This window comes from Delphinus delphis, chromosome 7 (assembly GCF_949987515.2).
Source record: "Delphinus delphis chromosome 7, mDelDel1.2, whole genome shotgun sequence".
Taxonomy (NCBI): Eukaryota; Metazoa; Chordata; class Mammalia; order Artiodactyla; family Delphinidae; genus Delphinus; species Delphinus delphis.
The window spans coordinates 69,700,712-69,712,742 of NC_082689.1; the positions used below are offsets into that span (position 1 = coordinate 69,700,712).

Below are 12,031 nucleotides of genomic sequence, written 5' to 3' on the forward strand. Positions count from 1 at the left end.
CCTTGGGCATCCCTATTCTCAGATTCCCTTTTCCTTTGTGTATGTGAAAGGGAAGGGAATGACTTTAGGGTACTCATCTAAAAACAGGTCAATGGGACCACCATTGACCCCTTGGGTACTTTAGCTAGTAACTGGATCCTGTGGCAAGAGGACAACCCCCCCTTGCCTTAGAGCCATTACTAACACCACTCTTTTGGTTAAGGCCACTGAGAAAAATGTTGTGGGATCCCCTTTAACAATTTTTGTACCTCATCTAGTAGAAGCCCTCCTGACGTCTCAATCCACTCAACATTTCTCAGTTGGCTACCTCATCTCCTATGAAGTCCTTCTGTTAACTCCTCCTCTTTTATGTTCTAATAACCTTAACCCTGCTACTCTTTTCTCCTCTTTCATTGATGAAGTCTTTCAAAACTGCTTAATGCTGGTGAATCACCTCCTGACTCCTCGTGATGATCTGCAGGAAATTCATTTTGGTAATGCTGACCTCTCATGGTTCACTGATGGTTCTTATTTTAAAGGTAAAAATGGCAAATATTGTGCTGGCTATGCTACTGCAACTGCCTTTGATAGTGCTGAGGGAGTATCTTTTCCTCTGGCTACTTTAGTCCAAAAGGCTGAATTATACACTCTTACATAGGCTTGTACTTTAACCAAGAGCAAAACTGCCAATATTTATACACATGGTAGATATGCTTTCAGAGTAGCTCATGATTTTTTAATATTATGGAACAATATGGCTTCCTTACTTCCAGTGGAAATAAAGTTTAAAATGGCCCCTATGTTCAGGGATTATTGGATGCATTACTTTTATCTGACACTTCAGCTATTATCAGTATTCTGGGTCATTCTAGACTTGACTCTCTGAAAGCTAAGGAAAATTACCTTGCTTACATTTTCACAAGGAATGCTGCCCTTAAAGGAACCAACAGCAGCCAACCCTTTTCACGGTCCAAAGGGATATTTCTCCAAATGATAACTTAGAAAAACTGGCTAGAGAAGCCCAACAATTGACCTCAGAAAAGGAAAAACAAGATTAGAAATTCAAGAATTGTTGGTTTGATAAAAAGAGAAAGTTCTGGTTTGGACCAAATAACAACCTAGCCCTACTGGAGACTCTAAAATTCCCACTCCTCACCACTGTACATGCATTAAATCTTTGGTCTACTGACAAAATGATAGCTTTCATGAATAAATATTGGTAGGGAAACACTAACAAAGCCACAAAAAGTGCCTACTTTACTTGTCCTGCTTGTCTGAAATACAACCCAGGGAAGCCTGCTTTTACTGCTCCTGGACATTTTAAACTGCCTAATGGACCATTCGAGGTCTGGCAAATGGCGTCACACAACTTCCTCTGTCTCATGGATATAAGTATGTTTTAGTCATAGTCTGCATGCTTTCACACTGGACTGAAGCTTTCCCTTGCAGACGAGCTACTGCCTCTCTGTGACTAAAGTTCTTTTGGAAAAGATTATGCCCAGTAAGAGAACTCTTGAACTTCACAGCCATCCCATTTCACTAGTCAGGTACTTCAACAAGTCTGTGCTGTTTGGCTGGTTTTACAACACTTTCACTGTTCTTATCACCCTCAATCCTCTGGTTTAGTTGAATGCATGAATGGCATTATTAAGACTCAGTTGGCAAAACTTGTAGAATCTCTCCAAATACCTTGGCCAAAAGCATTGCTGTTGGTCTTTTAAAATCTCAGATCCACCTCTTTGGGAATTCATAAACTCTCACTCTTTGAGATAGTCACTGGATGCCCAATGCATGTGGCTCCTAACTCTTTTGACCTACAGCTGATAAAAGGAGAGATATTCCAATACTGCAAAGGCCTAATTACTTCTATTAAAAATAAAAAAGTATTTTCGTAGAGCAATCTTTTCAGAGTGCACTCTCAAGAGACAAAGACCTTGAGCATCACACCTTGCAATCTGAAGATTTTGTCTATTGGAAAAGACACATCCAGAAGGACTCTCTTCAACCTTGCTGGAAAGGTTGAACACCTATCAGGTGTTGCTAACTGACCCTTGTGCCACCAAACTCCAGGGAATAGACTCGAGTTCACGTGACACACCTAAAGAAAGCACCAAATCTAATTGGACTTGCACATTATCTGTTGACCTCAAAGTAAAGATTTCCCAGAATTGAAGGAGATGACATCTGATGAGACATCTTTTCCCAGATATCTAAACCAGGCCTATTGGATGTCTGTCACCAAACCTTTGATGATGACATGTGCTTCAGATGATCTCCAGTGTCTGTGATCTTGATAACATGGACTTTAGATAAAAAGTGTCTGAGAGTTCTTCCTCCTACATCTCCTTGTTACTCAAGTGTGACCTCAGTAGGTTTCAAGTTTGTGCACTTTCCTTCCAACGTGGGACACTATACTCAGGTAAGGTCCTTCCTTGAAAGGAGGACCAAAAGGCTTCCAAAAAGCCACTGAAACCAGAAAACCTGACTCTTGACCAGCAGTGCTTTCAGAGAAAGATCTTGATGAAAAGGGGAAAATGTAAAAAAATGATAAACAGAAACTTCAACTAAATAGAGTCAGGAGGGGAAGCTCTCATGCCCTACGACAATAGCAGAGCCCAATAGGGAAAAGAAAGACTTCTCCTTTCCTGGCAAGAACTCATCCAATGAGATTGTCACAACTCAGCCAATAGAAAACGATGGACTATTTGGTTACTACGGCCCTCCCAATTTCCTTTTCCCCTCTATAAAAGAGTTCTCTCATTTTTGCAGGGGGCTTGCACGTGGCTTGCCATGGTTGCAGATCCCAAATTGCAATTCTTTACTGACCTTGAATAAACCCATTTTTGCTAGAGAAATAACTGGCAGTCTATTTGTTTTAGGTCAACACAAAGTAGAAAGTAAAGAGAATTATCTACAACTCGTGGAACAAGAAATAGAGGCTTATATACGTTACTTGTGGTTATTTGTTTATTTATGTACAAAGGTTACTGGAATGATGAAACTTAGGATATGATATAATTATTTTGGAAGGAGAGATAGAGCAAGAAGAAAGGTTGGAGGTGGGAGTAGAAAGTGAGCTAAATCCATATTCATAAGAACAAAAGTAAATCAGTCCCATTTAATATTGGTAAACCAACAAATAGTAACATAAGCATATTATTTAGAGATATTTAGGTACCAACAAAAATAAAAACAAATCTAGGATAAAAGCACTTTCAGTGAGCTGGTGCTTTAATTATAATCTTTCTTTACTATTTGCATTTTTCAGGATGTTTATGGATTATTTTGATAACAATAAAATGTATTTGAAAAAAGAATTGGTTCCCCTTGTGGCAGCTCTAAATTTACTTTCTTATTTTGATGTGTAAAAATTATCTTGAAGTCCCTCCTGTATCTAGTTTTGTCTTTTAATTTTCTCTCTTTAAAAAATTCAAAAGTTTGCAATCATGGGGAAACCATTCCAGTATTTCTCTGAAACATATCATACCCTGCTTGATTAGAATTATATGCTCAAGTTATTTAGATCGTTTTCAACTTATGTCATCATCTAATGTTCAAAAAGTGATCATCTTTAGCAGTATCTGTCCCTGGTAGCTTTTAAAACAGGTTATTCCTCAATGTCATTTTCACTGTAATTCAAAGCTTACTGCTTCTGTGATAAAGAAACATGTTAAACTTGCTTTTGGTCATTAACTTAATGTACCCATCTTGTCTAGATTCTGAGATAAACAATGCTTAAATAGTCATTATCATTTCTTTTGGCACCTTGAAAATTTATGTTTCAAGATTTTATTTGTAAGGATCACTATAATAATGTCAGAGTTAGCACTTATTTGTAGCCATAATTTTTTCCACTTCAGTTTGTAAAAACTGCCTCCTTTCTTTTTCCATGTAGAACAAGCATTGTAGAAATACTAAAAACATGAATTGCTTAAAAATTATGATACAAATATAATTACTTGTGGATATTGAATACAGGATACTTTTGTGGTGGTCTATGTATCAGATAATTTGTGTACCACTTCAAATCCTATCAGCCATACCTCTTCTTCTAGCCTCTGCTGCAGTGATCCGTTCTTCAGAGACTTCAACTGTTCACTTTCAGGTGCAACCCCTTGAAGCCCTTCTTCAGGCTGCATCATGTATCTTTCTTCCTGCTCTTATACTGCTGCCATCCTTAACAATGGGCGATAGAGGTTGCTGGATATATGCTTCCCCTTTTCATCCCCAGGGCAAACATTTGTGAGTTGCATTTCATAAGCCTTCTTAGAGATCCTATCAAATCAAGCATCAGTCACCTATACTTTTGACCAACTAGGTAACACAGTTTCTTACTGGCTTTATCTCCTTCCCTATATCACTGTCTTAGTCTATTCAGGCTGCCATAATAAAATGCCATAGACTGGGTGGTTTAAACAATAGAAATTTATTTTCTCACAGATCTGGAGGCTGCAAGTCCCAGACCAGGGTGCCAGCATGGTTGAGTTCTGCTGAAGACCCTCTTCTGGCTTGCAGATGGCCACCCTCTCCCTGTGTCCTTACATGGCAGAGAGAGATGAGAGAGCTCCTCCCCTCCTTACAAGGACACAATTGATCAGATTTGGGCCCTACTCTTATGACCTCATTTAACCTTGATTACCTCCTGAGACACTATCTCCAAATACAGTCAAAATGGAAGTTAGGGCTTTAAAATATGAATTTCGAAGGGACACAATTCAGTCCATAGCAATCAGTCCCTCACTGTTCTTTACTCCTGCTCCTTAAGATCAATTACCTTCAAGGAAGCCTCTGACTTAGGCTGTGCTTTCAGGGGAACCGAGGATTCAGTATGTTTTGTTCTATATGTGTGATAACAGAAAAAAGGATTCACTGAAAGCTTAGTCATAAGGCATTCTTCACGATGCTTAATTAATTCAATAAAAAGTTAACGAGTGTCACGCAAGACACCAGGCTAAGTGTAGTATTAAATAAGAGACATGATCCTAGTGGCTTTCTTTAAACGCAGAAGAGAAATACTACACAGTCAATTACATAATTATATAAATACATTTGTGAAATGTACCATAAAGAAGTCTAGGTCACTAATGTAAATAAAAGGGGAGCCACACCTTGAGTCTGGGTGCCTAAAGAAAACAAGGTTTAAGCTGAGATCTAAAAGATGAACAAAATTTAGTAAGAAATGATGATGTGGGCACGGTGGTGCGGGTGGTGGGCTAGAGAGAGCAAAAAGCAGGTAGAAAGGCCTGAGTCAGGGAGACATGCACAGGAAGGTTAGCATAGCTGAAACAGAAGGGGAGTGGGGGGAAGAGATGGGGATGGGACTGTGAGATAGGCAAGGCCCAGACTGTGCGGACTGAGCATTGAGGGTCCTAGTATTTTGAATGTTAAAATGAGAACCCTAGGAAGCCTTTGAAGGATTTTTTGAAAGATTTTTTTTTTTATCCCATTGTTGTTTTGGTTTTTGTAATTAATGTTGGTTACACAGCCCTCATTTACAGTTCATTTCGTTAATTGAAAATATCAGATCTAGGCATATCTAGATCAATTGTAGCTCCAGGTCTCAAGTAATGACATTAAAGGAAAGTACTCAGGTCACTGAGAGGTCTTGCAGGAAGAGTTAGTGGACATAGTAGAGAATTGTGGTAGGAAAGGTCCTCGATCTGTCATTCACCAAGGGAAGTGTAGGTGGCAGATCAGGTGAGCTACCACAGATGCCTAATCTACGTTATCATGCATGTCACTCCAAGACATGATTTCTGAGTTTCAGGTTGGGATCCAAGGACAAATTCTAATATGAATAACCTTTCCACACTTAACGAAGATACCCAGACACTTGTCTAGGGACAAAAAATTAACAATAGAGCTCCAGGCAGCATGTCTGTAGTCTGAAGTAAGATGACTATTTGTTTAAAAAAAAAAAGTAAGACTTAAAGTATCCACACTGATCTTGAACCCTCCCCTAAATGGAGGCTTAGAGATAACATCTACAGTAGTCTCCAAAAACGATCCATTGTGTCTACAATATCTTGTCCCAAATCTCTGGCTCCAATTTTACAGTTGTACCAGGATTAGATGAAAAACGATTAGGTGAAAAAGCAAGGCTTGTAGGCCTACAAATGTCTTGCTACTGTTCTGTTCATATATATATGAATTTGCCGACGTCCTTCTGTAAGGCAGTTCACTAGTAAGGGGCAGTGTATTCCCATGATGGGAAATTCCTCCAAATGAATTTTTCTGTTACTTTACCTCAAAAAATAAAATAAAATAAAATAAAAAAGGCCTAACACCATAGGAGCTTGAAGGGAAAACATTTGGGAAAAGTTTTTTATATTCTGAAAATTTGGTAAATGTATTGATGACAAAAGGAAACTAAAATGCAAAACAAAGAAAATATGCCAAATTTCTCACAGGAGTAATATAATAAGAGAAAACTAGCATGATAGTAGATGTATACATTAAGCATACATCTAACATAAGTATATATATGCATACATATAACAATATTATTTAAAAGGAAGAATTTTATTTGAAATAACAGAACTTTATTTGAAAGAAAGTTGGGAACAAAAACATTTATTAGCCATTTGATCCCATTTATATTACTAACAAAGGGCACATCAATGGATATTTGAAGTTATTTATCTGCATATTTTAGCAAAATCACTAAATTAGCCAGCTCTTCTGTTAACTTACTCCACTCAAGCAACAAAAATCAAGCAAACTGCTATTTCTGACTCATCTGGATAAAGGCAAGTGAACTTAAGACCTAACTTATTGTAAAATAAATTCTTTAAAGCTATAACTCATGCCTTTACTTTGATTTACACTTGGGAAAATTAATAATTATTTCAAATGAAAATTTAGTCACTGCTCAAAGATTAAAGTACTAACACATTTTTAAAAAGAAGAAGAAGAAATCAGGATAAACCCTTCATCTTGCTGGAGGACTCATGTAACTTGGCTCTTGGAAACCAGTACCATGGTATCCAGCTGTTAGCTTGGCCCATCCATCTTCAACAGCAACCTGGCCAATTCAGGGGCTGAGTACTTCTAGACACTGGTCTCTGGGGCAAATATCTGCATCTGGATACAACAGATGGGTATTTGGTTCACAGTGTCACTTTTGGTCACCCTATGGTAGAGTCTCCAAAAGCAGCTATGACGGGATCCTTTCTTTGAAATGCACAGGATGGTTTCTAGGCTGGAACAGTTGGTAAAGCCAATGGCTGCAGTAGGGGTCAATCCATATATATGAGAACCCAGGGGCCTTAATTAAAGACATTTGGGAGAATGAGACAAAGGTTGGACTTGCCATCAAACTAGGAATGACAGTTGAGTATTTGGCACCATGGGCTAATTAGATAGATATGGCCTTGGTTACACCAGTTGAACCTGGGTTTGGAGGGCAGAAATTTATGCAAGATATGATGCCAAAGTTTCATCAGTCAAGGGTCCAATTTCTGTTTTTTGGCAGAGAGGTTAATGGTGAAGTGTAGATCATGACACTCTCCATAACTGTGCAAACACAGTGGCTAACATGATTGTGTCTGGCAGTGCTATTATAAGGAATGAAGACCCCAGATCTGCGACCAACCTGTTAAGAGATATTTGCTCAGAAGCTACTCAGGAACAATCTCTTCATTGGTGAAATCTCAAGGAGCCCAATGTTTCTATTCATGAAATTTCCCTTTAATTGGAAAACAAGAATGTTGACTACCAAATCATATTGCCTGAAGTGGTGCTGCTTTCCTGAGAAATTATTCATTACCATGACTAAAACCTATTGTGCAAAACGTTCTGAGAGCTTAGAAACTGGGGTGCATACCTACATTTTTAATGATGGCATTTAAAGATTAGGGTACAGAAATACCCTGTTTATTATTGGGAGATTTGATTTTTATAAAGAGTAAAAATATAGCTGTCTTAAGATTATAAACAGAAATGTATCTTAATGCCTAAAGAAGGCATATTACCTATTATGAAGAAAATTATTTTTCTGCATTTCTGAAAAGAATTTTCTGTTGTTTCCCATCTGTTATCCAAAAGTAAATGAAGCCCTTATGTTTTTCCTGTTTCATCATTTGTGATTTGATAATATGAGCAGAATAAAACTAATGAAAAATATAAGCTTGAATCTGGTTAGGATGGCATACCATATTCCTTTTGCATCTAAAACATCTATATTTTCCCTTTTTACTTTACAGTCAAATACATAAAAACTATTTTCAAAATGTCTGACACCCAGGGGTTTTCAGGTGGTCTGCTCTAAAATACAGGCATTGATTTTATCAGGATGTTTTCTTTGCCAGCTTTGCTTAAGGGGTAGATTATTCAGTGATTTTTCCTCCTTTCTTAATGCCACCTACCATTCTTAAGGACATTAAATAATGCTGTTGCTTTAGTTCTGAGTACAAGGAAAAGTAAAGTCTCTACTTGGAAGTAATATTGAGCTGAAACTTGACTCTGCCCCTTTAGGCCTATTTGACCTCTGAAAAATCACACAACCTCTTTGAGCTTCTATTAACTCATTATACATCAAATGTAATTATAACAATTGTGCAGGATCATGTTGAGCCTTAAAAGAGGCACCATAAAATATGAAAGTTTCCAGTACTATTCCTAGAATTTAGTAGATGCTCAATACAGTATATAAGTTTATGTTATGAGTTATAAAGTACTTTGATATAATCGCATTAAATTTACAAATCATTCTTATGACTGCTAGGACAGGTATTTTTCTCCCTACTTAAAAATAAGAAAGTAAAGCTCAGTGGCAGGCTGGTACCATGGAAAGTCTCTAGTAGGCATAGGATTTCTGGTCTGTACTCTTTTTAAAATGCAGCCCATAGGGAGCACACCCTAACAAAATGAAGACTATGTGACAAGCCCACAGCTAACATCATATTCAATGATGAAAAGTTAAAAGCATTTCCTCTAAGATCAGGAATAAAACAAGAATGCCCACTCCTTGAAGTAAGTCAGAAAGAGAAAAACAAATATCGTATATTAACACATATATGTGGAATCTGAAAAAAATGGTATAGACGATCTTATTTACAAAGCAGAAATAGAGACGTAGACGTAGAAAACAAATGTATGGATACCAAGGAGGAAGGGAGGGAATGGGATGAATTGGGAGATTGGGACTGACATATATAGACTATTGATACTATGTAAACTATAAAATAGATAACTAATGAGAACCTACTGTATAGCACAGGGAACTCTACTCAATGCTCTGTGGTGACCTAAATGGGAAGGAAATCCAAAAAGAGGGGATATATGTATACGTATAGCTGATTCACTTTGTTGTGCAGTTGAAACTAACACAACATTGTAAAGCAACATTTATACTTCAACAAAATTAAAAAAAAAAAGATTGCCCACTCTTGTCACTTTCATTCAACATAGTATTAGAAGTTCTAGCCAGAGCAACCAGACAGGAAAAAACATAAAAGGAATTCAAATTGGAAAGAAACAAATTAAACTGTAACTGTTTGCAGATGACATGATACTATACACAGAACATTCTAAAGACACCATGAAGAAACTACTAGAACTCATCAATGAATTTAGAAAGTTGCAGGATACAAAATTAATATACAGAAATCCGTTGCATTTCTATAAACTAACAATGAGAACTATCAGAAAGAGAAATTAAGAAAGTAATCTTATTTACAATTGCATCAAAAAATAAAATACCTGGGAATAAATCAAACTGAGGAGGTAAAAGACCTATGCTCAGAAAACTATAAGACACTGAATAAAGAAATTTAAGACAACACAAAAAAGATGAAAATATGTACCAGGTTTAGGGACTGTAAAAAGTAATACTCTTAAAATGACCATACTACCCAAGGCAATCTACAGATTTAATGCAATCGTTATCAAAATACCAATGGAATTTCCCACAGAACTAGAACAAATAATTGTAAAATTTGTATGGAAACCCAAAAGACCCTGAATAGCTAAAACAGTCTTAAGAAAGAACAACAAAACTAGAGCTATCACACGTCCTGATTTCAAACTATACTACAAAGCTACAATAATCAAAATGGTATGGTACTGGCACAAAAACAGAAACATAGATCAATGGAACAGAGTAGAGAGCCCAGAAATTAACCCACATTTATATTAATCTATTACAAAGGAGGCAAGAATATGCAATGGGGAAAAGACAGCCTCTTCAATAATGGTATTGGGAAAACTGGACAGCTACATACAAAGGAATCAAATTGAGCTGGTTTCTGACACCATATAAAAAATAAACTCAAAAAAAAATAACTCAAAATGGATTAAAGACTTATATGTAAGACCTGAAACCATAAAAATTCTAGATGAAAACTTAGGTATTACACTCTTAGATATTGGTCTTAGCAAATTTTTTGGATCTGTCTCCTCAGGCAAGGGAAACAAAAACAAAAATAAACGAATGGGACTACATCAAGCTAAGAAAACTTTTGCACAGCAAAGGAACTATCAACAAAATGAAAAGGCCACCTACTGAATGGGAAAAGATATTTGAAAATGATATATCCAATAAAGGGTTAATATCCAAAATATACAAGGAACTCATACAACTCAACATCAAATAAACAAACAACCCAACTAAAAAATAGGCAGAGCACATGAATAGATATTTTTTTCAAAGAAGATGTACAGATGGCCAGCAGGCACATGAAAAGATGCTCAACATCACCAGAGTAATGCAAACTAAAACCACAGTGAGATATCACCTCACATCTGTCAGAACGGCTATTATCAAAAACACAACAAATAACAAGCATTGGTGAGAACGTGGAGAAAAGGAAATCCACATGCTCTATTGACAGGAATGTAAATACAGCCACTATAGCCACTATGGAAAACAATAGAGAGATTCCTCAAAAAGTTAGAAATAGAACTATTTCTGTAAGCAAAGGTGGTGCCTGGATTTGGCCCATGAGCCATAGCTTGTTAACTCTGCTCTAGACTTTTAGAGATATAAGGAATTTGAGAACCTATCTGACGGGGTTTTCTTAGAAGGGATTTAAGAATTGGAATTTGAGAATTTTGGAGGCAGTTATTCCTGGGTTACTAGACCAGCTTTGTAACATTTCCTAATTGTCTTATCTCGGGCAAATTATTTAAGATGTCTGTGCTTTGATATTCTCATCTCTAATTGAAGGTAATCATATATAATTTATGGAGGTGTTGGGAGAATTAGAAAAGACACTTAAAGTACTCAGGACAGTGTCAGGCACACAGGAAGCACCTGGAAGGTGTTAGCTGTGACAATCACCAATCCATTTTACAGAGGAGGGAGCAGAAGTCTAGACCCAGTTAAGGACTTGCCCAAGGTTACAGTAATAGTGGCAGAACCAGCCGTGCTTGTGCAAGTCGCAAACCTTTTGAGCCTCTGTCACTTGAACTGCAAAATGAGGGGGTTGGACAACATCTTCTCTTGGGACCTTCTAGTTCCACTGCCATCATTCTACTAACTGGCACCCTAGGGCTTAAAGAACTAATTTACCTTGGTAAGTACATTCCTTACAGTCTGGAAATGACTTCATACACAGCATCAGTAAACTGGCAGAAAAATCAGGCATTGGAGAGGGAGACTCTGATTTAGCATTAATAAACATACATATATTTATATATAATGTATAATTATGAATATTATATAATATATATTATATATCTTTTTTTAGTCACATATCTTAAATATCTAGGAAGGGAGCCAAGTCCTTGGCAATTAGTATTATGAATAATTGCACTGAATACATTTCAAGTCGTTCTTGGATATGCCTCAGGGACTTTTATGCTATACATTCTTATAACAAGTCAAGTATTTATGCATGTTCAGATTATTTTGACAAAATGATTAAAGTAATGAGATGGAAAAAAAAATAGAACTACAATATGATCCAGCAATTCTACTTCTGGGTATGTATTCAAAGAAAATGAAAACACTAATTTGGAAAAAATGCACCCCTGTATTCATTGCAGTATTATTTACAATAGCCAAGATACGGAAGCAACCTAAGTGGCAATTAATAGGTGAATAGATATG

At 36.8% G+C, this 12,031-nt stretch overlaps 1 protein-coding gene and 1 pseudogene across 3 annotated transcripts in view; one reads left to right on the forward strand and one right to left on the reverse strand.

Moving 5' to 3' along the window:
• SLC4A10 (solute carrier family 4 member 10) overlaps positions 1-12,031 on the reverse strand; it is a 317,528-nt gene that overhangs the window by 55,904 nt on the left and 249,593 nt on the right. The gene's annotated exons all lie outside the window — the stretch shown is intronic.
• On the forward strand, positions 6,959-7,627 carry LOC132428742 (ribulose-phosphate 3-epimerase-like; annotated as a pseudogene).